General features: G+C 44.2%; 1 protein-coding gene across 17 annotated transcripts in view; it reads left to right on the top strand.

The window, feature by feature from the left end:
* ARVCF (ARVCF delta catenin family member) overlaps positions 1-22,447 on the top strand; it is a 1,120,703-nt gene that overhangs the window by 363,812 nt on the left and 734,444 nt on the right. Inside the window, exon 1 of one of the 17 annotated variants that reach the window (XM_068243387.1) lies at positions 14,440-14,475. The exons of the other annotated variants lie outside the window; for them this stretch is intronic. The gene's annotated coding sequence lies outside the window, so the exon portion shown is untranslated. Of the gene's footprint in view, positions 1-14,439; positions 14,476-22,447 lie in introns of those variants that run through there. 17 annotated transcript variants of the gene reach the window in all.

Below are 22,447 nucleotides of genomic sequence, written 5' to 3'. Positions count from 1 at the left end.
AAAATTCCGTGGGGCTCTAAGGGCACTGGAGCTAGAATGCTCTTGATGCATACATGGTTGTTAAAATGGGCACAAGATGTACCCAATAGTAGAATATCTGTAACAATACCGATATTCTAATAGCACTTACCCTAACCCGACTCTAACATTACCTCTCTCCTAGCTACACCTTACATGAACCGCCCTACCTTTTGCCTAACACTACCCCCCACCTGTGCCTATCACTAACCCCCCACCTACACCTAACACTACCCTCCGCCACTATCTATTGCCGTTTTCCTGTCTCCCCACCCCTAATTTTGAAAAACGGAATTCAGCTATAGAAAAGTTCAGCTATTTTACCAGAAATCAGAGTGAAAATAGATTTTACTGCTACTACTTACACTGTACAGCTGAATGCACTACAAAGCTGTGCCACTGTCAACCCACCCCACTACTGCCTCATCCGTTTAAGTAAAATGTCTTGCCCCCATTTGGTCAATAAATCGGCAGAAATCAGAAGATTAGCAGTGGAAAGTTTTGGGGGTTAATAGATCAGTGGCAGAGTCAATCCAATATTTGAGTTTGCTGGAAATACCAACCTATGTTTAGCCACCTTAACAGCCACATGGTCCTTTAAGTGTACCTATTGCTTCGGTCCTTTCAATATCTGCACCACAAATACATTCTGTTTCAATATCTAACTTTGTGTCACCTTTTACCCATATCCTTTGCCAACCTTTTATTACAGCTGCATGGCAGTGTCTGGCTTAGTGTGTGGTACATGTAGACTCCTGAGATGTAAATCTGGCCCTGTGAAAGGGTGGTCACAAGGAAAGGAAGTATCTGCTTAATGCAGAACACAGGAACTTCAACAATAACTACACACCTCTTTAAATTGTGGAGAATGTGTACATCTTTGGATTTTAATGTTTCAGAGCTGTAAACTCAACAGTAAGTGGCAAATAGAAGAAAGAAGAGACCCCTATGACCCATGTAGGTGGCAATGTTCTCCTTGGAAATCCAAACCCCCTCCTAATTTTCATTGTACATCACTGGTTTTAAATAGGTGACATTTTTTACATCTCAGGTCTAATGACATGTCCACAAGTAAGGTTCTAGCCTTAGAAAAGTGAAAACAATAATATCATTCTCTTGAAACTAATTTCTGTTTTTGTGTAGTTGATGCAATGAATGAATTATTACAAAAGGACGACACCATTATTTTATTTTGTAATGGTTTCGGTGGAAAAGCAAAGTATGTAGAATGGGCTGCCTGTCTTGCTTTTGAATGCTCTGGCAGAAATAAGGAAACCAACATGTTATGATTTTAAAAGTATGCAACACTTAACAAGAGTATAGTGAAGTAATCATTGTCCCTCAAAGGAGCTCACAATCTAATGTCTCTGTCATTGCCATGGTCTAATATTTCTGCTATTGTCTTGGGCTAATTTGGGGGAAGGCAGTTAACCTACCAGTGTGTTTTTGAGATTTGGGAGACCATAGACCATACACTATCCATGTAGATAGTGCCACGGCTGGTAATTGAACATGGGATTCTAGCAGCACAAGGCAAGAATCCTGGTCTTGAATTAATGTAGCGCCAGTAAAACTGCTGTGCACAGGCAGCGCTCAGAAATATTACTAGTGCTAACACCAGCAGAGTACTGCGCATAACAGTGGTGCTCAGCAGAGCTCGAATATTCGAGTAGCTCGAATATTCGAGCTCTTTTTCAGCTATTCGAGCTCGGTATTCGAGCTCCGAATAGCTGGAGCTATTCGAATGGGCTATCCGAGTACACTCGAATAGCCCATTCACTATTCGAGCTATTCGAGCAACCCGGCGCTATTCGAGCTCGGTACCGAGCTCGAATAGCGTCATAGCCCAGATTGATGTCCTTAGAGCCAATCAGAGGGCTCCCAGGCCCTCTGACGGCAGCCAATCACAGAGGGGGACCCTGGCCAGCCCCTACCCTATAAATAGCGGCTGCCATGTTCCGTTTCTCCGTGCTTGCCTGAGACTTGTACAGAGAGAGAGTTGCTCCTTTGTGCTTTGGCTTAGCAAGAGCTCTATTGTGGTCATTTACCTAGCGTTTTTGCTCACATACACCTCCTATACACACCTATATTGTTGTTAGTTATTTAGACATTGTATTTTAGTTAGTAGCTTGTGTGTTACATTAGAGACAGGCAGCTGCTGCAAGCTTACAGGTTTAGGCCTCAGGGGGGCCTTGCCTCTGTGGGCAGCTGTCCTCTGTTTATTTCTCTCATCTATACCAGTATTTCTGCTGTCCTTTACTAATAGTATTGTAGTTATACTGTACTAGGAGTAGGACACTCACTGACTGTCACTGTTTATAGGCTACTAGCTAGCTCCTGCGTGTGTGCACTCACTCACTGTCTGTGTGTACACACACTCTATTTCCTTCTGATTACTGATAGATTATTGTTAGTTAGTTGTACTTACTTACTACTTACTCTTACTGTACCCGTAGGGACACTCACTGTCACTGTTCATATAGGCTACTAGCTCCTGCGTGTGCGCACTGCACTCACTGTCTGAGTGTACACACACAACACACACTCTATTTCCTTCTGATCGCTGATTGATTATCGTAATTAGTTAGTTGTACTTACTGTTACTACTTACTCTTACTGTACTAGGAGTCTAGGACACTCAGTCACTGTCCATAGGCTACTAGCTCCTGCGTGCGTGCACTCACTGTCTGAGTGTACACACACCACCCACACTCCATTTCCTTCTGATCGCTGATTGATTATTGTAATTAGTTCTACTTACTGTTACTACTTACTCTTACTGTACTAGGAGTCTAGGACACTCAGTCACTGTGTTCATAGGCTACTAGCTCCTGCGTGCGTGCACTCACTGTCTGAGTGTACACACACCCACACTCCATGTCCTTCTGATCGCTGATTGATTATTGTAATTAGTTAGTTCTACTTACTGTTACTACTTACTCTTACTGTACTAGGAGTCTAGGACACTCAGTCACTGTGTTCATAGGCTACTAGCTCCTGCGTGCGTGCACTCACTGTCTGAGTGTACACACACCCACACTCCATTTCCTTCTGATCGCTGATTGATTATTGTAATTAGTTAGTTCTACTTACTGTTACTACTTACTCTTACTGTACTAGGAGTCTAGGACACTCAGTCACTGTGTTCATAGGCTACTAGCTCCTGCGTGCGTGCACTCACTGTCTGAGTGTACACACACCCACACTCCATTTCCTTCTGATCGCTGATTGATTATTGTAATTAGTTAGTTCTACTTACTGTTACTACTTACTCTTACTGTACTAGGAGTCTAGGACACTCAGTCACTGTGTTCATAGGCTACTAGCTCCTGCGTGCGTGCACTCACTGTCTGAGTGTACACACACCCACACTCCATTTCCTTCTGATCGCTGATTGATTATTGTAATTAGTTAGTTCTACTTACTGTTACTACTTACTCTTACTGTACTAGGAGTCTAGGACACTCAGTCACTGTGTTCATAGGCTACTAGCTGCTGCGTGCGTGCACTCACTGTCTGAGTGTACACACACCCACACTCCATTTCCTTCTGATCGCTGATTGATTATTGTAATTAGTTAGTTCTACTTACTGTTACTACTTACTCTTACTGTACTAGGAGTCTAGGACACTCAGTCACTGTGTTCATAGGCTACTAGCTCCTGCGTGCGTGCACTCACTGTCTGAGTGTACACACACCCACACTCCATTTCCTTCTGATCGCTGATTGATTATTGTAATTAGTTAGTTCTACTTACTGTTACTACTTACTCTTACTGTACTAGGAGTCTAGGACACTCAGTCACTGTGTTCATAGGCTACTAGCTCCTGCGTGCGTGCACTCACTGTCTGAGTGTACACACACCCACACTCCATTTCCTTCTGATCGCTGATTGATTATTGTAATTAGTTAGTTCTACTTACTGTTACTACTTACTCTTACTGTACTAGGAGTCTAGGACACTCAGTCACTGTGTTCATAGGCTACTAGCTCCTGCGTGCGTGCACTCACTGTCTGAGTGTACACACACTAAATTTACTTGTGATTACTACTGATTATTGTAACTGCTAGTTGTACTTCCTGACTGTTACTACTTACTTACTGTACTAGGGGACACTCACTCAGTCACCTCACCAACCAACCCACTCCATTAAAGTACCCCACTTTTCACCCGCCCTTTTAAAAAACTTTTGTCTATACGCCCAAAACATTGAAGATGTCTGGAAGTGGCAGCCAGCGCGGTTTGGGCAAGGGGAAGGGCAGCAAGGGAATCAGGAGGAGAGGGAGCAGCATTGTGGCAAGCCGCGGCCGCGCCACCATGCACAGTTCCGCAGCAGCAGCAGCAGCGTCAGTGGCTAACATTCCTCCCATAGCCACTGGCCGTGGACGCCTTGGGCGCCGCCCAGCAGGAGCATCTGCAACTCACGCTGCAGAGACACAGCAGCAGCAGCGTGTAGCACCTGCTCCCATTTTCCTCCAGCCGGGTCGGAAACGTCCCATTGAGGAAAAGGATGCAGACACTGTGGTGCAACTCATGACGGAGGATGAGCAGCCCGCCATCAGCTCTGCATCCGAGGCCTCCACCCTCACCACCACCACCACCACCACCACCACCCCTGTTCGCAGCAGCCGCCCAGCAGGGTCTGGGGAGGAGGCCAGTTCACCGTCACTCGCCGACCTGTCATTCAGCAGTCTTTTGACCCCAGGCATCATGAGTAAATTGTCTGCTGTTGTTGGCGATCTTGAGGAGGAGATGCTGATGGGCACTTTGGGGGATGAGGGATTGGACAGCAAGACTGTGGCGACAGTCAAGCAGCCCATCCATGCATCAGGAGAGGAGTTTGGGGGGTCCTCATCCCAGCAGGACATGTTTCAGGAGGGGGAGGATGATGATGACCCGGTGACAGACAGAGACTGGGTGCCACCACCTCCAGGGGATGTCGTCCTCAGCAGCTCTGAGGAGGAGGAGGAGGATGCGCTTGTGGGCCTTGCAAGGAGGCGCATCATTGCAAGCATTGGCAGCGTCCCACAGCCTGCTGGTGTCTCAGGCTCAGCAGCAGCAGCAGCATCAGCCAGTACCACCACCAGCCGCACCCAAGCCCCCCCCCCAACCACCACAGGGAGACAGGCAGCAGCGCTTCCATGCCGTAGGGGGAAGTTTCTGTCACCAATCTGGCGGTTTTTCACCATGCCCACTGTGTACAGCAAGTACGCCACTTGCAACCACTGTCAGCGGAAGTTGAGCAGAGGTGCAGACCCCTTAAAGTTCAGCACCAGCTCGCTCATCAACCACCTTGCGGCTAAACATTTCCACCAGCATGAGGAGTTCCAGAGGCTGAAGGCATCTGCTGCTGGCAGTGGCACCACACCCATCACTGCACAGCCTTCAGCAGCAGCAGCAGCAACAGCAGCCACCCGCCCTCCTGCTCCTCCAGCAGCACCAGCAGGAGTGCGGAAACGCACTGCTCCTCCCCCCTCTGCAACTCCTGCCGCCGACACTGAGGCCTGTTCTGGCAGCCAGTCCTCAGTGGCCTCTTCTGCTGTGTCTGCTGATTCCCGTGTCAGCAAAAGGCCACGCCAGAGCCTTTTGAGCGAGTCCTTCCAGGGGGTGGTTAGGGCTCTGCCTCCCAGCAGCCGTCGCGTGCGGCAGCTGAACGGCTTGCTGGCACGGGCCATGTGCTCCCAACTCCTGCCGTACACGCTCGTGCAGGAGGGGAGCGACATTCGTGCGCTGCTTGCTTGCGCAGCCCCAGACTGGCAGCTCCCCAGCAGACACTTCTTTGCCCGCAAGGCCATTCCTGCACTGCACCGCTTTGTGATGGCCAATGTGGAGCGAGGGCTGGAGCACGCGGTTGGTGAAAGGGTCCACGTCACCATGGACTCCTGGAGCAGCCGCTTCGGGACAGGCCGCTACCTGTCCTTCACTGTCCACTGGGTCAGCTTGGTGGAAGGGGGTGAGGATGGGAGAGCAGCAGCGGGCACAGCAGCAGCAGCAACACAGTGGGTGGTGCCACCCCGCAGGGTCAGGGGAACTGCAGCAGGTTCCTCCGATCCTCTGCCATCCTCCGGCACACCTGGCCAAACCCCCCGCCTCAGCAGCAGCGTGAAGGCCCGCCACTGCCAAGCGCTGCTGCACTTGGTCAGCCTTGGGAAGACCAAGCTGACGGCAACCCATGTGTTGGCCAAACTCCAGGAGCAGGAGAGGATTTGGCTGACCCCCAGAGGCCTCAGAGTCGGAGAGGTGGTGGCCGACAATGGGGCCAATCTGGTTGCCGCAATAGACAGGGGAAACCTGACCCACATCCCCTGTCTTGCCCACGTGCTGAACCTGGTGGTGCAGAAGTTCCTGCGCACCTACCAGGGGATGGGCGAACTGCTGGAAACGGCAAGGAATGTTGTGCGTCACTTCCGGCGCTCGGCTGCAGCCTGTGCGAGCCTGGAAGACGTGCAAAAGGAGCTGGATCTGCCACGCCATCGGCTGATCCTTGACGTTCCGACTCGCTGGAACTCCACCCTGGCGATGTTGGAGCGTCTGGTTGAACAGAGGCACGCTGTCAAACAGTACCTTGCCCTGGCCACTGTTTCCGCAGCTCAGAGAAGGGACAAGACCAGCAACATCCCGTCCATCGTCCCCGATGATGACTGGAGGCACATGCAGCAGGTGTGCTTAGTGCTGGCTCCCTTCCTGCAGGCCACAAACATGGTGAGCAGGGACCATGCTATGGTCTGCGAGTGGGTGCCCCTGGTTTCTCTGCTGAACAGGGCCCTCGATGCTTTGCTGGAACAGGGAGCGGCAGCCTTGGACCAGCAGGAGCGGCAACCAGCTGCGCAGTCCACCTCTGAGGGGGAGGAGGAGGAGGACTTGGTGGAGGTCCCTGACCTGGCTGCTGATGAGGGGGATCAGCACAGCGCAGCTGAGTTGGTGCGGGGGTGGAGAGAGGATGAGGCGGCAGAGGAGGAGGATGAGGACAGCACTGACGTCGATGTGCCAGCAGACGTGGCCCGCCTCTTCCCAATGGCAGCGCACATGCTGACGTGCCTGCGCAGGGACCCCAGGGTGATCCAGATGAAGCAGAGGGAGGACATCTGGATCAGCATGATGTTGGACCCACGCCTCAAGGGGAAGTTGAGCCAGTTCCTGCCGCCTGCAGGAGGAGACCCAGCGCAACAAATAAGGAGCTTGCAGCAGGCCCTTGTTGAGCGCTTGGAGGAAGCCTTCCCCCAGCCTTCCACCCCCACTGTCCAGCAGCCAGCACAGAGGCAGCAGCAGGTGCCTGCATCCAGCAGCAGCAAGCGCCCCACAGACCTGCTGTCTCTCAGCCACGAGCTCTACAGGACTGTAGAGGCTCCGGCAGCAGTGACTAGAGAGGAGATGCATGCAGCAGCATCCTCCTCCGGTCACAGCCAGCGCCTGACCCGCATGGTGGCTGACTACATGGGGTCGTACAGCGGGCTTGACAGCGATGCCCCTGTTGATCCCATGGAGTATTGGGTCAAGCGCATGGAGATCTGGAGCGAGCTGGCGCAGTACGCCCTGGAAGTGCTGTCCTGCCCCCCTTCCAGCGTGCTGTCCGAGCGCTGCTTCAGTGCAGCTGGTGGCGTGGTCACCGAGAAACGCTCACGTCTGTCTCACAAGTCTGTGGACAGACTGACGTTTCTCAAGATGAACCAGGCGTGGGTGGAAGGCGAGTTCCTGGCCCCTGTTGTCGGCGAGAGGGGGACATGAACTGGCTGCCGGAACCATCGTTAATGTGCCTTACCACCCTTTACCACCTCCTGGCTCCTGCTCACTAAGCCAGCCTGGTTCACTTTGACTATTACGTCGCCTGCAGCCACACATTTTACACCTACAGTGGGCTGCTGTGTACTGCCCTTCTGCTGTCTGTCTGTGTTTCCCACTGCCAGGGTACACAGAATTACCTTCTTCTGCTGCCACTCTGCCACCAGCTATTACGTCAAACAATAGCTATATTGGTTGCAAAACCAAAACCAAACAAACCATTAAAAAAAAAAAAGGTTTAATTTTTCTGAGGTGCCCGGGTTGAAAACTGTGTTGTCCCAGTTGTGTATTGGACACAATGTGGGCTGCACGACTGCTGTCTGGGACCTCCTGTTGTGTTTATTTACAGCCCTGGTATCACCGCTAGGTACCAGGGCTATTATGTCACGGCGAGCTGCCTGCCTCATTGACTGCCTGCTGCCACACACTCATCCTCCTCCTCCTGCTGCTGAATTTACCTCCTGCTGTCTTTGTGTTTCCACTGCCAGGGAGCACATACAATGGCGCTTCCAACATGCGTGCGCCCACCAGCTATTTGTTACGCTCAAAAATAGCTGCATTTCTTTAAAAAAAAAATTGAAAAGAGAAATACGTGAAGAAGAAGAAGACGATATTGAAAAAGAAGGAGAAGGAGAAGATGAAGATGAAGAAGAAGATGAAGAAGAAGATGAAGAAGATGATGAAGAAGAAGATGAAAAAGAAGAAGAAGATGAAGAAGATGAAGAAGAAGAAGATGAAGATGAAGAAGAAGAAGAAGATGAAGAAGAAGAAGAAGAAGAAGATGAAGAAGAAGAAGATGAAGAAGATGAAGAAGAAGATGAAGAAGAAGAAGAAGATGAAGAAGAAGAAGATGAAGAAGATGAAGATGAAGAAGAAGATGAAGATGAAGAAGAAGAAGAAGATGAAGAAGATGAAGAAGATGAAGAAGAAGAAGATGATGAAGAAGAAGAAGAAGAAGATGATGAAGAAGAAGAAGAAGAAGAAGAAGAAGACAATATAGAAGAAGAAGAAGAAGATATAGAAGAAGAAGATCTAGAAGAAGAAGAAGAAAGATAAAGAAGAAGAAGAACAAGTATATACAGTAACACTACTGAACAAAATTAAGGACACAACTTCTCTTTCCACCTTTTTTTTTAAAGGAACATCCCCACATAATCACTTGCTGTTGTTACTTGGAAAAAAAGATGTTTCTTGCATCATTCACCCTCAAAACAAGTGTTGGAAGCTATTTAAGGCCAATTCGAATAGTCAGCTCGAATAGTGAGCTCGAATACCGACTCGAATAGTGAGCTCGAAGTCCGAGGTCGAATCGAATAGTAAAAATTATTCGACTCGAATATTCGACTGACCTCAAATAATTTACTATTCGAATTCGACCAAACTCGAATTTTAAAAAGGGGTATTTGAGCATCACTAGCGCATAACACAGTTTGATTCATGGTACATGAGCAACACAAGAAACATACTGCATGATACCTCAACAATGCTCACATTACCCATGTACCATAAGTTGCGCTAATTGCCCAAAGTGTGGTACTCTGCTGGTATTGTACCGGTACTATAGCCATGCGATATGTGTGCTCAGCAGTTTTATTGGCACTACGGGAATCAGGTCCTTCTGTTATGTTGCCCGTTACCAGTTTGCTAGCGACTGAATAAAGCTAATATTAGTTTGATGTATTTATTTTCTTAACACAATGGTGTGTGCAGCCAAATGAAACCGTTGAAATGTGGTCCAGCATAAGGAAATATGAAATTGCAATCCACATGAAGAAGGAAAAGCGCATACTGGCAGGAAGTTCTGAATATCTGTGTGCAGTATGACTCTACAAAGAGAATTAATGAAGTCGTCTTCATGGTAATATGACTCATATCTGAAGTTTTGTACATAATTTACAGAGTCAACCCTTGATGTCTGAGTAGAAGCTCCAAGTATCTCCTTCATAATGCAGGAGTTTGGATTTTTTTCAGTATTTATAATCGTCGTACATTGATCACAAGCTGCGAATGGTAGGAAGATTGAAAATACTTAGTAAATAGCTTTTATTGTAAAATGTGAAAGAGAATGAAAGACAATGAATACGGGAAGGGGGGGGGGAGGAGTTAGTAACCATACTTAGATTCCAGCAGCTTGCTTTCCTTGTATGATTTTGCATTTTGGATTATTCCCAATAGTATATACCATGTATCTCTTAGGTAGGATCTTATTACCAGTGATTCAGTATGATAGTTCTTTGCCATTTCAGAGATCTGATGCCTGTTTATACTGGCCCACTTCCAAGCACAACATTCCTCCTATTACTCATTTTGTGGCTTTAGGTGGTGTGCATGGTAACCTCTGTACTTTGGTGTATGAACTCTATGAGCAGTATGATGCCAAATATGATTACAACCTCTCAATACTGGTAAAGAGGCCAATAATGGCATCAGGGGTACAGGATCTACATGGATCTGGCATAGCAAGGGTTGGGTGGAAACACAGAAAGGACAGAAGTAGGCATGTCTGAACTAAAGAAAACAGGAAGTCCAGCCAAACCCCTGCACTCATCAGAACTCAACAGAGGCCAGCTAGTGACTTTGCTGCTGAGGTAGTAAGGCAGTGTTCTATTCAGTCTTGCTACCTGATTAGGAAGAAATTACATATTGCTAGGTCAATGAGCTGAAAATTGTTCCAAGTTCATACAGAATTATGCAAATGTTGTATGCAAATGTATGCAGTTTGAAAACAGACCAATCGAATGCCACCTTGACAGGACTCGTCTGCTTTCAAGCTGAATAAATTTGCATGCCAAATTTGCATAATCTTGTATGAACTCAGAACAGTTTGCATTATATTGACCATCCTATTCCCTACCCACTACAGGACCACTTAAAAGAGATGGGTTCTGATTATTTATTTTAATGTACTAAAAGTGGAAAAAGGTTTACTAGAATATGTCCTGACTATGACCTCAATTCACTAACCATTACCACATTCGGTAATGCAGAAAACAACTGATTTTCCCAAACAACTTGCTAAACACCAATTCACTAAGTCTGTTACCGGACTGAGAAGTAAAATTACCAACTAATGAGGTAAATTCCCGACTTGTGCAGTTAATTCCCCCAAGAAATGTCAAAAAATGTAAATTCACAAAGATTAGAGCATTCAGTAAAACAAGAGAGTGTTTGGTATTTAAACTCTGGTACACACTTTCAATTATGATTGACCAATCAATGACCCCAATGTTGTATGAGGGTCAACAGATATTGAATACTGTGAGCACATTGTGTAGGTACATGGAGGTGGTAAAATTGGTCAGTTAATGGCCAATCAAACTTGAAAGTGTGTACCAGGCTTAAGGCCAGCTCTGACGCATCGGTAGTTAGCAATCAGCATGTGATAACTTTGAGAAACTAAAGCAGAGAACCAATAGGAAGTGTCGCCTCCTCCTGCTACTCACCCCATTTGATCCGATGCATTGACGGGCAGGACATGAGAGCCACATAGCAGGAGAAATAGACATTCAAATAAGCTCTTCTGTATCCCTTTAGATGTGCAGATCTATATACTGATACACATAAAAGAGACCTCTAGTGGCATATTTGCACATTTGCACGTGATACAGGAAGTCTTGTACTTCACAAAACTGACATACAACCGGCACCTGCAGAGAGAAGAATGACAGCTTGTTGCCTCACCTGCTCTACAGCTGGTAAGACATTACTGAGTGATTTGAAGCAACATTTTTTTGGTAAATTACCAAACTTGAGGCAGCATGTGTGGAAATCTTAGTGAATTTGAAACCAACCTATTTTTTTGTTTACCAAACAGCGTTAGTGAATTGAAGCCGATATGTAGTTGAGCAGTAGAAGACTTGCTGCCCTGTCACACAGTTTTGTATTTGTCACGGTTATCTATATGCATATTATTTGGCAGACTCTTGTATGATGATGTTTTATAACACCATGCTGTTTGTAGTACCAAAGGCTGTAAATACATAACCCCTGCAACTCAGATCTAATCAGAGAATATTGCTTTGATTGTGGATGCTTGCCAAAGAATTATCAGTAACAACAGACAATTGATTACCATGATTTATTTTTCCCACTTTGTAAGCGGATTAAATGTGTATACAAATTGTAGCACTTAAAGAGAAACTCCAACCAAGAATTGAACTTTTTCCCAATCAGTAGCTGATACCCCATTTTACATGAGAAAGACAATGATTTTCACAAACAGACCATCAGGGGGCGCTGTGTGACTGATTTTGTGCTGAAACCCCTCCCACAAGAGGCTCTGAAGACCGCGGTACTGCTGGCAAACTGCTACAATGTAACAATGTTCAGAGACAGGAAATAGCTGTTATTAGCTGTCTAACAGACAGAGCAGCTAGAAACAGCTAAATAACCTGCCCACAGTAACAATGTCACCATGTAATAAATGTCAGAATGTTAATCTGGGAGAGGAAAGATTTTACAATGAGCAAACACTGACTAAATCATTTATACATAATTATGGTAAAAAATGAAGCACTTTTTTTACTACATTATTTTCACTGGAGTTCCTCTTTAAGGGATTGCCGTCAGTTACATTAGTTCTACATTTCAATTATTATAACACTTCAGGTCACATTCTCAGTATGTAGCCAGGATATATGGATCTTTGCACTGTAGTTATTTTAAATAATAAATAACACTATTAAATTGGAAAATAATAGCCAACGAAGAAGTAACCGTGAAGTAGTAAATACTAAATAAATAAATGAATAAAGATACACATGTCTAATCTATTACATACAGAAGTGGAATTTCCCTTGACAAGGCATAGATGATCTAATCCCAGAGCCTTTCCCCAACAATTAAGCTGGTGTCAATTGGGAGATTCCCTTTTGGATATTACCGATGATTAACAATCACCAGAACACCTCTATATAATGCTGGAGTCACCCATGTTTAGTAATCAGAATGGTTTGTTGCTCCATTGCTAGTCATTGAGTGACTGAAACATCTCAGTAACAAATCGACAAATCGCTTTAATTGCTACCAATGTAAAGGCACTAAACCAGTGGCATAGCTAAGGAGCTGTGGGCCCCGATGTAAGTTTTACAATGGACCCCCCCAAGCACTCTATACATAACAATTGATACGGCGCATCAAAACCTGCCAATGGCAACTACAGTGTCTGAGGTGCACGAAGGGAATGGGGAACAGTTTGTTAATGATTACCACTATTCAAAGTATCTATAGAAGTGATTATTATGAGCACAGGACTAATAGAGAGCTAATACTGTAGTTGAGGGAGGGCCCTTCGGGGCCCCTCTGGCCCAAGGGCCCCGATGCGGTGGCTACCTCTGCAACCCCTATTGCTACACCCATGCACTAAACTATTATGTTACTGAATCCTGACAGTTTCTTTACTAGCCATCGGTTACAGCAAAGGAACTGTTAGTCAACTGCCAGAATGACATGGACCTTAGGGGGAAAAAGTAAAAATGTATTTAACCTAAAACTTCTTTGTATATTTATGATCATGCTGCTACCAGGGCTGCATCCTTTTCAACCCATCATGATCTTGACAAAGCCTGTGCTTAGGTTGTTGAGAGGTTGCATGTTTGAGCATAGTTCACCATAAACAAATGAAAAAGAGACGGCACACAATTGACTGCAAAAACTGTTGCTGTGTATTATGGAGCAAAGCACTGTATTACATATTACGGACTTCTGTCCTTCCTTAGATGCATCTGAGCCAATTGTGTGCCGTCTCTTTTTCGTTCGTTTATGGTGAACCAGCGACCGCTTGGGCAATCCAGTCGAGACTAAGCACCGCCAAAGTGTACAGGTCATACATACCTGGTGTACTGCTTCCAAGGCGTCCCTTCCAGTAACCACATGTTTGAGCATAGTTTCTGGCGGTCATTCCCGACACAGCGGTCATTGGGCTTGCTGATGGAATAATCCACCCTGCAAAGTTATATAATCATCCGGTGGGATCAGGAACCAGTAACATGGTAGGGCAGGGATCCTTGAGGAGGCACAGATGATTGTCTGGATGGGAGTACCTAGCCCGTACCAGGATAGATGCGATAACTAAAAATTCTAGTACACTCCTCCACTAGAAAAGAAAGGAAACCTCTTGGTTCTAAGACCAGAGAAGCATGCTTACCATAAAAAAGACTTGAATTTGTGACCAGGGATAAGAAGCTATAATATGAAACAAATATCATAATAATAAAAGTAAAATATGAAAGTGTAATATATTGAAATAGTGCACATAATAATACTGTGGTTACAATATACAAATACACAAAATTAAACTGCTAATTTATAGTAACCACTGCACAATTCGAGGCAGAGCGACGCTTCCTCAGAAGAGTCCACAGCTCTATTCCTGTTTGGTTGGGGGTGGGAGGAGTAAAGTTTTTTTCTTCCTGCCATAGGAACTATTTAGCCTAAAATCTGCACTGTGCCCAACAGCCTTTGTTTTTGTTGTTCTATTGAACAAAATATCAAATTGGTTATATTTGAGGTTTTCCCATAAAAGTTTGCAGAGATCATCATAAAACACTCAATCATTTTCTTATTTAGGCAGTGGGAAAAAAAGAAAGGAGCAAATGGGAAAAAAAGAAAGGAAGGAACGGAGAAGGGGAGAGAAAAGAAAGGGGCAGCTAAGATTGGAAGAAAGAGCTTCTCAACAAGTAGGGGGCCTATGTCATACATTTCTTATTTTCTGTGGATTATTTATCAAAAAATTCAAATATGTTTTTGTAGAAATGTGTCTAGCTTGTCTTATTTTGTTTATTCTATTGTACCACATATACATGGATAGACTCCGAAGTTGGGACATAGAGACCTTGGCCACAATTTAAAATAAAGGTATCAAAGACTTCTTGTAGTGTTTGATGCTTTATGGAGGCGCATGTAAAAGCAAAACTTTGGGCCAGAATGGCAGGACCCCATGTACGAGGCCAGAGATAGTATTGCATATTGTGTACTATCAACCAAAAAGGTCTGATGGGATTGGTTAGGAGATTTTTGTCTGTTAGTGGTCCCAAACAATCATTTATGATTGTTTATATGAATAATTGTTCGGATAAGATCGTTCGCTGAATTATATCATTATTGACCTCCTTTAGAATCACCTATTCAGCAAGTGTTAAATGCAGGTCCAGATGGAGCTTTAATGTGTTAGAAGGCATATTCTCCTCCAGTCATCATCGCTGAATGATTTCCCTAGATCCCTTTCCCATTTATCCTTACCTGCACACCTCAGTGCCTTGAAGGTCAATGATGAGCTGGTACAGTACAGATAGTATAGGCCCAGCAGATCTTTTGTTTACACGCACACGTTCACAAATTCTGATAAGGTCCGAGAGCCCTGGGCTTTATAAGGGTGATAAATGAAAAACAGACAGGATATTACTGGACCGGACTGGAAATGTGCAGATTTATGTGTGAACCAAGTCTAAGTGGCAGGGAGAGGCACAGGAATGCTGACAGACCAACAGACTTATTGTCGTCAAAAGCACTAGTTTATGTGCAGAAACTGCTGGTGGGAGTTCTGAGGTCGTTTCTGGACAGAAACAAATTCAGTAAGTTGTAATAGATGCATTACTGATTTGGAGTTTATTATTATATATATTCAAAATAGGCTGAGGGTAGTGTACTTTGCTGGTACATTTTTTTGCCGGTAGTATCACAATGTGTTCTATGCAGCATTCTGCTCTAGATGTTATCAGGCGTCACTGAGACATCTACATCTCTTTGCTTTATCTGCAGTCCCACAGCGCAAGTCCCACAGGGTGCTGATGCTGACATTTTTATGACAAGTCACTCTCCTGATCATCTCTTCTCACAGTGGCTTTGTTTATTTTAAAGGTGATGCCATTGTTACCACTTTAAATGATTTATGCTTGTGGCATACTAGCAGAGTTTGTAATTGGAGCAATCATTTAAATTAGAAGGTGCAGTGTATTGTAACAAGAACCAATTAGTGCTGAATGTTATGTAATACAATCAGTATGAATTATTTTTACAGAGAAAGAAAAAGAACAGTGATCTATCTGATAGTAATGGAATTTTAAATATGGCAAATTTAAATATGTTTCTAAAATTTCATTTGTATTCATGACTGTTGGTAGCCTGATGCAGAGACACATTTCAAGTGTGCAATTATGGTTGTCAGCTAAATAAAGCATTGCATTTTAAGGTTATCTATAGAATTCTGAATCCTTTTTTTAAGCGCTAGTCGTCGAATACATAAAAACTCTAGTGAGCCAGTGCCCCAGTATGGGCTGAAATGATCATCATTCATTAAAAAAGCATCTTAAATTTGATATGATTATTGCTAGTCAGGTTGATAAATGCAAGCAGAATACGAATAATTATTTTTGGTTTGGGCCTTGTATAGGCAGGCCTTAGAATCACTCATAGTAATGTCGACTTGTTCAAAATATTTGAATTTGCATTGTGGGACAAGATATTTTGCGGTGTCTTTGTAAATATACCAGCGTTAGTTACCATTACCAAGTTATATATATTCCATTCCTTACTTTTGAATTAGATACGATACCATGACTCCATAGTGAATATTTAGCTGCCCTATGATTTTTTGTTTTTCTGTTAAATATCTGTAGGTCTTCTGTTTAAGATAAACATCTGTTCTTTAAAGGGAACCGAGCACCAATTTTTTCCTAGTTTCTAAAAGCTATAGGAGTTCCTCCCTCCCCTTCAAGCTGCCCATTATTTAACCAGGAGAAGGTGTAAAGATAGCATCTGTGACTTCTGTGCAATAAAATAATTACATCAGTCCTTATCTGCCTGAAACTTCTGCAGTAGTGCAGGTCACGGAAGTAGGAGGAAATAGGATAATAAAGGCCTTTGCTAAACTTTTAAAGAGACACTGAAGTGGAAAAAAAATATATGATATAATGATTTGTATGTGTAGTACAGCTAAGAAAGAAAACATTAGGAGCAGAGACCTAAGTCTAATATTGTTTCCATAGACAGGTGTACAGAGGCGCCAGTAGAATAAAAGATAATAAAAGGTTTAAAACATCTAGGTGGCGGTGGTGGACCGGCCAACCTAAAATAGACACGATGCTGTCAATTCAAATCAACGAGAATTTATTCACATACTCCACAATTGTGGAGTATGTGAATAAATTCTCGTTGATTTGAATTGACAGCATCGTGTCTATTTTAGGTTGGCCGGTCCACCACCGCCACCTAGATGTTTTAAACCTTTTATTATCTTTTATTCTACTGGCGCCTCTGTACACCTGTCTATCCAGCAAACCACCCTTGGTGGAAGGGTGTCATACCCTCCTTTCTTCTATCACAGAGAGCGACATCTTAATCCTGAGTGGGGACAGGCTTGTACTCCCCACCTGCCTATACAGTGGTTGCCTTTGCGGTAACCCGTGTTTGTAAGTATAATACTTACCTTTCATTTATATTCCTCCTGTGTTAATACCTACTACACCATATTGGGCTCTCGGTTTTTGTCTTTAATATTGTTTCCAGTACAGGTAGAGTTAAGAAACTCCAGTTGTTATCTATGTAAAAAAGCCATTGAGCTCCATGACTTTCAAAGTGGCAGAGAGCTCTTTTTTAAGCTTGTTATCTCAACTGTAAACTGCTCTGTAAAATCATTTAGAATGCTGAGTAATGTGTAATCTGCAAATATTGGAGAATGATGCAATGTTATAAAAAAAAACACTATATAACTGAAAATAAAAATATGAGACTATTTTCTTTGCTTCTAATATTCTAGTAATTATACTTTTTTTTTAATGAGCCACATTTTTGGCATGCATATTAAATGTGCTATTGAGTACATAGATAGATAGATAGATAGATAGATAGATAGATAGATAGATAGATAGATAGATAGATAGATAGATGGGGAGCCCTCAGTCCAAGGGTACTATTGTAGGAAACCACTGTAAGTCAAAGGTCTTTCTACAAAACCTCAAAAGTTGCCCATTAGCAATAGCACCTTCCAAACGATCAGCAACACAATCGATTGGATTGGACGGCATTAATGGTGCTAATTGGCAAAGAATAATCATTTTATCAATTGTTAAGATGCAAATTTCAAGACGATTCTGTTAGTCTGATTGGGTTGCTTATTACTTTCCCCTTAAGTTTCCGATCGATCACAGTGATCAGAACTGATGGTTGAAATTAGATCGTTAATGGGCACCTTATGGCTAACCTCACAGTGTGATTTGCATAACGTCTGAGCTGCAAAACAACGCAACAAATGGCCTGCATGTTAAAGATTGCACATTAGTTACATAGCATAAACAATTGCTGTGAAAATGGGTGTTATCACAAAGGGTATCCAGAAAGGCTGTGTAGAAGGCAAACCACATTAAGGGCCATATCCTATTCAAGGTGATAAGTAGCTTGCAGATGCGAGCTACTTATCACCTTGCCATCGCGCGAGGATTACCGGCAAATCCTATTGCCCATTTCCTTCGCGCGATGGCCGATCGTTAGGGAACATTACTCAGGCGAAAGCCTGAGCGATGCTCCCTGTTACCGAGCGATGGGGAGTGAGGTTTACGCTGTGGTGCTGTCCATCAGCACCACGGCCTCACTCCCCACACATGCGCACTCGTCCGCCGAACATCGCCGACATCTTCCGCCGCAGCATCTGGGGGTCTCCTTTAATAAGGAGACCCCCAGAGCTCCCCGTCGGGTCGCCGCACAGTTTAGAAGCCAGCGCGCAGCTCTGCCGGGCTCCTCTGTCATACGTACCGCCGCCGATCACCCGCCGCCTCTCGCCGCAAAATCCGTCACGTAATTACAGTGTATCTAACACTGTAATTACTGTGCGCATAGAAGGAGCCCGGGCAAAGCATCTTTGAATCTGCAGCCGGGCTCCCCATTGGTCTGCTGTCTGAACCAATAAAATGGCTCACACAGCAGACCAATGGGGAGCCCGGCTGCAGATTCAAAGATGCTTTGCCCGGGCTCCTTCTATGCGCACAGTAATTACAGTGTTAGATACACTGTAATTACGTGACGGATTTTGCGGCGAGAGGCGGCGGGTGATCGGCGGCGGTACGTATGACAGAGGAGCCCGGCAGAGCTGCGCGCTGGCTTCTAAACTGTGCGGCGACCCGACGGGGAGCTCTGGGGGTCTCCTTATTAAAGGAGACCCCCAGATGCTGCGGCGACGACGTGCGTTAGCTAGTTTAGACCTGCTTTTTGCAGGTCTAAGCTAACGCTCATGTCTGCCGGGAAGCATCGCTTCCCGGAGACATGATAAGGGTAATTGGATTCCGTGTTAAGAACTCGCTGGGCGATTATATCGCCCAAGCGAGTTCTTTTCCGCCTGGGGGGGTCTAAAGTTTAATTAGATTAGGCGATGCCCCCATCGCCTAAGTTAAGAACTCGCCAGTGCTTAGCGCTGGCGAGTTCAGCAATAGAATATGGCCCTAAGTGTTGCTTTTTTAGTAGGGGGGCTTTTTGGTCTCTTTTAGTCCCCGATTCTAATTCCTAGTGGTTTTTAGTTACCCTGAGCTTCTTGGGTATTCTGTTGCTAGGGTAACTACATCACAGTGAAAAATGCTCATACAATTGGAAGAGGTAAGCAGAATTGCTTACTTTCAGACCACAAGCTGGATGTTGCCAAATAATAATCGCTGTCTACAAAAAGTATCTTGTAGCCTTTTATACAACAGGACACCAAGATAATTCTCCAGGAAACTCATAAAACTAACAGAGACGATAAGTGGCACTCAGACAAAAATAAAATGAGTGCCTGGAGCCTGCATATGGCATATTGGATGGCACATAGCTAAACCCGATGAAGCGGGAGACACATTGTTTTTATGTGTTGAATAAAGGTCTTTTTGCCAGCTGAGCACATTTAAGTGTTTTTTTGGAAAGCAAGTACCATTTTTTGATTATTATACTATTTCAATCATTTTTTTTCCACCTGCATGCCTCTTATCCCATATATTAGTTGTTTAGAGCCTATTGTACTTTATTCATGTTTTAGTTTTGAAAAAAATATGTAATAGATATGCAATCTCATAAATATACTAAATTACTCCAACATTCTCCTTGATCAATAATGTATATTATAGTTTTTGACTTAATTTGAAAAGATCTGAGATCACCTTTCCCTTTCAGCTTCACTCAGCTGCTTGTTGTTTACAGAAGTCTCCTGTATGATGAGGACAGAGCTGTGGCTGCAGCGGCCCCATGCCTCTTCCTGGAAACTTCCCACCACTGCCCATGGTTGTTTATGTTCGTATTACTTACATGTCCATGATTATGCTGGGAATACACCATATCATTTTCTGTTCGATTTTTCGGTCAGATTTTCTGTTAGAATGCATAATTAGATTATTTTCTGTAGAGAATGGTTATTATCTCTGGTGCATTGTCTTCTGTTTATCTCCTGCTGAGTAGAACAATGCCTAATTGCTCGGCAGATAGATGGTAAGATAGATACATTTCCAACATGTTGAACTTTATCAATCTGGCAGGTAAATCTAACAGAAAATTGTATGGTGTATTCCCAGCATTATGCTGGGTACACACGTTGTGATTTCCTGCTCGATTTGCGGGATCGATGGGATCGATTTGATTATTTCCAACATGTTCGATCGTGTTTCGATGGATACAGCCGTCGATTTTGCATACTTAATATGCAAAATCGACGGCTGTATCCATCGAAACACGATCGAACATGTTGGAAATAATCGAATCGATCCCATCGATCCCGCAAATCGAGCGGGAAATCGCAACGTGTGTACCCAGCATTAGATCTGAGATCACCTTTCCCTTTATGGCTCACTCAGCTGCTTCTTGTTTACAAAAATCTCCCATATGATCAGGACAGAGCTATGTCTACAGCTCCCCCATGCCTCTTCCTGGAAACCTCCCACCACTGCCCATGGTTGTTTATGTTGGTATTACTTACATATCCATGATCTGCCTCTTAGATCTGAAATCACCTTTCCCTTTATGGCTCACTCAGCTGCTTCTTGTTTACAAAAATCTCCCATATGATCAGGACAGAGCTATGTCTACAGCTGCCCCATGCCTCTTCCTGGAAACCTCTCACCACTGCCCATGGTTGTTTATGTTCGTATTACTTACATATCCATGATCTGCCTCTTATGTCTGTAATGTTGAATCTGCATATCGCACTTGAGGGCAGAAAGGATGGAAATGAATACTTAAGAGTGCCAATCATACTTAGCATTCAGAATACAGATCCTAGTCATTGAATACTGTCATACTCAGTGAGGGGCAATGGAGAAACCTATGAGTGGCTTCAATAAAGAAGAAAGGGCGCTCATAATTTTTAGATAGCACATACAATGCTGATATGTACTGTATGTTTACCATCTGCTGCTAAGGGTCTAGTCTTGAATTGACTCCCCCAGAGCTATTCTTGTCAAAGAAGCTAAGAAAAATCCTTAAAGTGTACCTGATGTGAAGATTGAATTAAAAATGTAACACTCACCTCAGTTGTGGGTAATCTCTGGGTAGACCAGAAACTTGCCCGACCCTCTTATACTGCACTGTTCTAGCACTGGATCCCTCTAAACATGTTCCACAAGGGCTTGTCAAATATGCTTCTTGTGGCTGTGCTGTAATCTGCAAGCAAGTTTCTACGCACTGGGCAGGCATGAATCAGAATCAGAATCAATTTATTTTCGCCAAGTAAGTTTGCACCTACAAGGAATTTGTCTTGGCAGTTGCTTAACAATCACAAACAAAAACAATACAAGGACAGACAGTGTGAATATTACAAGTTAAGGACATTATAAGTATAGTGGCAGTAAGCAATGTGAGAATTATTCATGTTTAGTTCTGTGCTGATTACTTTTAGTCCTAGCAGCTCTAACGTGGTTCAGCATTAAGTATGGCTACCGCTTGAGGAAAAAAACTGTTCCTGTGTCTAGAGGTTTTGGTAGCGATTGACCGGAGGGTCCACATGTGCCCTGTAGAACAAAGCTGCTTGTTGTGAATGGCTTTTTTCCTTTGTGAACAAACACTTTCTTCTACTGGGCGTGTGTGAACTGTACTTGCACATTCCCAGTACAGAGAAGCTTGTATTCAGACGGGAGTGCTGCCACAAGAAGAAGAGTGTCCTGGGCAGCAGTGTTGGGCTTGAGGAGGATGTGGGAAGCTTCTGGACCCTCCAGAAGCTTTCCCTACTCCTAACTTAAAATACTATTCTCACTCCATGCCCTAGCAATGTCCTAGCAAACGATATTTGTTTATTAAACCATAAATAAGTAACCTAATGACATAATATAAGAAAACATTGAATGTCCAATTTTTAATGCATATATCAGTTCAACATGGAGGTAGAAGTCGACCTTGTTCATAATTTTAGTGGACATATCTTTTGACTTTTGCTTATCAGAAGTCTAGTTGCTAATAAAATATTTGACACTGGGCCCAATCCAGTTCACTGGGCCCAATCCAGTTTTTTTCCTAGGTGATGTATTTTAAATAGAACACGAGGTGGGTTTTAAGGATGCCATTAGGACACAGAGGCTGGTTCTGCATACAATGACCAGCCTCTGTTACTGTACTGTGCCCCCCCCCCAGGCCCTCCCTGCGCTCTGCTGTTCCCCCATAAATAAAACTGCTATGGTATTGACATGCAGCGTGTCGCTAGAAGGCTGT

This window comes from Hyperolius riggenbachi, chromosome 1, assembly GCF_040937935.1.
Source record: "Hyperolius riggenbachi isolate aHypRig1 chromosome 1, aHypRig1.pri, whole genome shotgun sequence".
Lineage (NCBI taxonomy): Eukaryota > Metazoa > Chordata > Amphibia > Anura > Hyperoliidae > Hyperolius > Hyperolius riggenbachi.
Note: the sequence above shows the minus strand (reverse complement) of the source record. Positions and strands in the feature narration are given on the sequence as shown.